General features: G+C 43.8%; 1 protein-coding gene across 2 annotated transcripts in view; it reads right to left on the bottom strand.

The window, feature by feature from the left end:
* The window catches only part of snx21 (sorting nexin family member 21), an 11,579-nt gene extending 8,505 nt beyond the window's left edge, over window positions 1–3,074 (bottom strand). The window contains exon 1 of one of the 2 annotated variants that reach the window (XM_005748203.1): window positions 2,897–3,074. The gene's annotated coding sequence lies outside the window, so the exon portion shown is untranslated. Of the gene's footprint in view, window positions 1–2,659; window positions 2,693–2,896 lie in introns of those variants that run through there. The other variant, XM_005748204.2, reaches the window with a different exon arrangement.
* Window positions 3,075–5,312: the final 2,238 nt, after the last annotated feature.

Below are 5,312 nucleotides of genomic sequence, written 5' to 3' on the forward strand. Positions count from 1 at the left end.
AAGAGAGACGGACTCGCGACAGAAAAGCCGATCAGCTGATCATTGATCAGTTTCATGATTGAAGTAGCAGCAGGAGAGGGAGAGAGGCAGTTACGGTTATGCTATGGTTATGAGCCGAGTTACACCGTGACACAAGTTTTGTGAGGTGTTTTTTTTTTTATATTTAATAGATCGGATTACATTTTTTATTTCTCTCCGATATCCGATCCAGTAATTTACGTCAGTATCGGACCGATACTGATACGTAATATCGGCTCGGTCCATCTCTAGTAAGCAGTGATAAACTTCAAACCAAACACGCACAAACATCTCCAAGGTTTACAATGAAACATCCAGTGAGCAGCCGCTCTGTGGAAGAATAAGCCTTGATGATGGCATCAGAGAAGGAGCACGCTGCTTTGAGCTGACAGGAAGGCAACATTAACTCAAACAACTTGTTACGAGCAGGGTCCTAGAAGAACATCTTTAAATGCACAACAGCAGCAGTGCACAAAGCGCAGATCATCTCACACCGGTTTCTTGAACATGACACTGAGTTCGCTGGACTCAAACAGCCTCCGGTCACTAGATCTCAGTCAAGTAGAACCCATTTGCTGTCATGTAATAAAGACCAAAATCTCTGAGGAATGTTTTGGTATCCCAAAAAGTGGATTCTGTTCATCTGGACGTAGCGTTTTCAGTGGGAGTGACTTCTTCAGTCTCAACTTTTTGGGATGCCCTTGCCTGGATGAAGGCGCATCAAGACATTTGGTTATGGTATATTCTTGTCTTCTTTCTCCTTTTTTAGACTTGTAGTTTTAAGAGTCCACATCTGTGACCCACTCATAAGAACTGCAAAACAACAACACACAAAAACAAATACAGCAAAGGAGGCCCAGAACAGCTGAGCAGCTGAAACCTTGAAGCACGAATGGAAAAACATTTGAGTCCATCAGTTGGGCTCCTCGGGTCCCAAACTCTTACAGAGTGCTGTTAAAAGAAGACGAAACATGTTCTTGCTGCAATTTCATTTGACACATTGTGGCAACAAATTCCAAAAGTGCATTTATTTGACAAAAACAGCACTATTTTCTGTGTTATTTTTCTATAACGCAGACTTGAATTGCTTTGCAAATCACTCTATTCTGTGTCTGGGACTGTGAATCAGCACCACAGGGAAAAATAAAATTCACTCACTTTTAGAATCCAGGTCAGGAAGAGACTGCAGACACACTGATCCACATGTGAAACAAACCCGCTGAGCCAGCTCCAGTTACAGAGCTGGCAGCTCCTCTCAATGGAAACCATGTCACACATTAATAATGCACCGATTTGCTAAGTCAGCCTGCAGCCAGGCTTTGGCCTGCTGAACTTCCTCAGGATGCCTCGCTCACAAATTCTGCATTTTCAACACATCTGATGACTCACTGCACTCTGACTGAGAACCATGGCCTTAGACTCTGAAGTACTAATTCTAATGCTACTTTCAGTAGAAGCTGGAAGTCGCCGTCTGATGAAGTCAAAAGAGCCACATCACCTACAAAACAACCAGCAGATGGACTCTGCTCATAAACAATTTGACCTCTAGTGATGAAACATTAGTGATCATAGTGGATCCATAAAGCCACAAACCCTTCCCTGTTCCAGCTGAACAGTATGATTCAAATAGTTTATCTAATCTAAAAATACTTTTTCATTTGCATTCTCCTGTGCTTGCATTACATCAACTGTAATGCATTTTATCTAAGCCATCCAGCGGGCTGCATCAGAGCGTATGGAAAATTAGACTGGTTTGTTACTTTGGTGTGTTTATCTTCACACAGAGAGAATAAAAAGTTTAGACAAGAATTGTAAAAGAAAAGTGCTAAACACAAAGTTACAGCTGAATAAAGGTCGATGGATTATAAAATGTCACATAAAAAGGATAGGCTGTGTAAACTGAGTCATGCACTGCTAAAGACTGCATTCTGTAACATGTATATCTGGGCTGTTTGTGAAAGGAGTTTAACAAAATTTTAGGATTTATCCGTTTTGGTGTTCTTCTAAAATTATTCCAAAACCACCAAAACAAGAACAAACACCTTTAACCTGTAGAGCTGGGAGTCAGCAACTCAGCTGACAGCTGGTTGAGTGACAGCAACAGTGAATCCTGATTAACATCTGTTCTTCTGCTGCTCACTTTTCATTTTAATTGTATTTAAATTGGACTTTTATTTATTTGTTTATTTATTGGGTGGGGGGGGGACACCATCAGTTTTATTTTTAATTAATTTGTTTGATCAAATCTTTTCTCTACTTCTTTCATTCTTTTTGTTTGTTTTACTTTTACTATTCTTTTAGGCTGCATCTTTACGCAAAAAAAAATGCTAAACAAACAATTATAACAATTACTATTAACAATATAAACAAGTTTGAATACGCTTTACAACTATTAAGCACGAGGAAAGAGAATTTACGTGACGTCCGTGAAAGCCTCAGATAATTATTATGTAGTCAACACCAGAAACAACGTTAAATACACAAGTATGTATCAGCTGTGGACACCAGTAATAAAATGTGTATTTTGTAGAGGTGGAGGCTAACACGCAGAGCAGTGTGACGTTAGCAAACCAGCTAACAGCTTTGCTTGTCGGGGGGTTCAAAGTTACTGAGCAGCTCTCCGGAGGTTGGACGAACTCACCCCGCAGCTCAAGCGGAAAACTCCCACAGCTCCTGTTAATCTATCCGAGCACCGTGGATTAGACGTTTAAGTCTCCGCCCTCTAATTTGAAGCTGACATTCCTGTTTACGACTGCATCAACTGGGCTGTGGCGCTAACGGCTAACTAGCTAACAAGCTACCCCAGAAAACTTTGTTTACACTCCACGAGCTGCTCCTCCACCTCCGATTCATTAACTCCGAGCTCCGCGGGACTCACCCGCACTCCCTCCGCTCCTTTTACTCCATACCAGCTCCTCCAGAATAAAGTTTGAAGCCCAGCGGGTCGGGATCTGGGAGCCGCACGATCCTGTCGGGGTTTGTGGGCTCCGCACACGCACACAGCTAACTAGCTGTATCCTTATTCCTGGGGCTGTCCACCCGCCGCAGCCTACAGGAGGAGGCGGCCCGGGGTTGGATATCGGGCAGCTGCCATATAAGGACATGCACTCTTCGGGTCCGACCAGCAGAGGGGGCTACATGCTCACTGAGTCGTCGCAATTAGTGAGATCAAAGCGATGGACTACCAAAAACAGATTTCTGTGTGCTTTTATGTCTAATATACTTAAAGTCGTATCATTTATGAGAGATATGTTTGAGATGTGTCTGGCAGGTTCTATATTAATTACCACCAACCTTTAATCACTTTTTGGCACAACACTGGAAGCGTTCTGGTCACAGGGGTCACAGTGCATCTATCCAGGGCTGCAGCAGCTATTTGAGCTGATAATTTAAGCTGCAAGTCCACAAGAGAGCTGAAACAGAGAGTGTGGGCAGGCAGGGTGGAGTGAGTGTCAAGGCAAGAGCAAGAGTGAAAGGGAAGTTTTAAAAGACAGTAGTGAGGCCTGTTGTGATGTGTGGTTTAGAGATGGTGGCACTGATAAAAAGACAGGAGGCTGAGGTGGAGATGTTCAGGCATTCAATGGACAAGGTTAGAATATTAGTATGTCAGAGGGACAAAGTTGGTTTGGACATGCACAGAGAGCGATAGTGGATATACTGGACAAAGGATGTTGAAGAGGAGCTGCCCGGCAGGAGGAAAAGGGGAAACCTCAGAGGGGGTTCATGGATGAGTTGATCTGCTGTAGGGAGACCTAAAGGGACCAACCAAAAGAAGAAGAACAGTACACAACAATCTGTAGAGATGAGTCTGTGGTCATATAACCGAATGAACTTCAAGCAATTATTTTCTTAATTTTTCATTCTCCTAGAATGAAGTATGAATGAAGTATACAGGACTGATATTGACCTCCTAACCTGCTCACTAATACTGTTTTCATTCTTCCTGATGCTAAGACACACCAGAGACCAGAATAACTGTAAATGATCTCGCTATCTTGATAATTATGAAAGTTGAATGACTTGTTTCAACTTTGTGTTTATGAAACTGAATTCAAAAGTCCTACAGCAGTTTGATGGAAATAAAACAGGCAGTTTAGTAAGACTCTAAAAGTTGGGATTCTTTGTGAAATTCTGATGTTTGATGATGACCGATGGATGAGAGACAGTGGAAGTGGCTAAAATAAGCCGGCCTGAAGGACATCGCAGAGGCTCTGACCATGGACCCTGTGCACCAGATAAACTGAGACAGGAGTCTACCACAGCACAAGCTACCACAGGATGCAAGCTGCATGCTGTGCAACAGTGACCCAGAGAGAGTCCAGCTCACAGTAGCAGGCTGTAGGATACGAGCTGAAACAGCAGACGCCGAGAGGCACAACCAAGTGGCTGGGATAGTGTGCACGAGCATCAGGGCTGCAGAAGGCCTGATAGGAGACACATCAGAAGGCAGCTGAGAAAGAATAGCAGGCTGAGGTCCTGTTGGGCAGAGAGGCGGCTGCTGGCCAACCACCACACAGTGGTGACTGACAGGGAACAGAAAGCCACAGCTGTGATAGATGTGGCAATCCCAGCAGACAGTAACATCAGAAATAAGGAGGATGGGGTAAAGGACAGGGCACTGAAGGAAGAAGTGGAGCAAACGTGTAGGAATAAAGCACAAAATGTCTCAGTGGTAATAGGAGCATTAGGAACTGTGAACCCTCAAACTGGAAGAGTGCAATAGGAACAGGATACCCACACACACCACCTCTGAGCTGAACAGCTCAGCTCACAAGTCTTTTTTCAGCGTCCTTCTTCCTGCCAGGAGTATAGGCCTGTGGCTGAGCAGCCTGATTGCAGGGCAGCAGTAGAGTTTCTGCAGCCCTCTCCGGACTCACAGCTCTGCTCCCACAGATCCTCCGCCTCTACCCAGAATTCAGCCTGAAGCCACGAGCTCCCAGCCAGCTGAGCTCATGCTAGCTGCCATCAGATGAGTGTGGCTCTGGTGGAGTAACAGGAAATAATTGTGTTGCTCAACATTTTCTCACAGCTATTAAACTCCAGTGTGAACACAACCGAGAAGCCATGGGATTTCATCATCACACACGATCAGTCACACCTTTTAAACTACTGTGGAGCATGTGATGAGGAAATACTCAAAGGTGGTTTTGATTTTACTGTAAAAACACACTTAAATATCCAGAGATGACATTTCTAACTAATCTTAGATTCTCACTGACTCCAGTCCAACATGCTTTCACTGCCTAACCAAATTTTTGGACAGTTCAAGTCACTTTATGTGTTAAATATGAAAT

This window comes from Pundamilia nyererei, unplaced genomic scaffold, assembly GCF_000239375.1.
Source record: "Pundamilia nyererei isolate P.nyererei 1_Seehausen unplaced genomic scaffold, PunNye1.0 scaffold00216, whole genome shotgun sequence".
NCBI lineage: Eukaryota > Metazoa > Chordata > Actinopteri > Cichliformes > Cichlidae > Pundamilia > Pundamilia nyererei.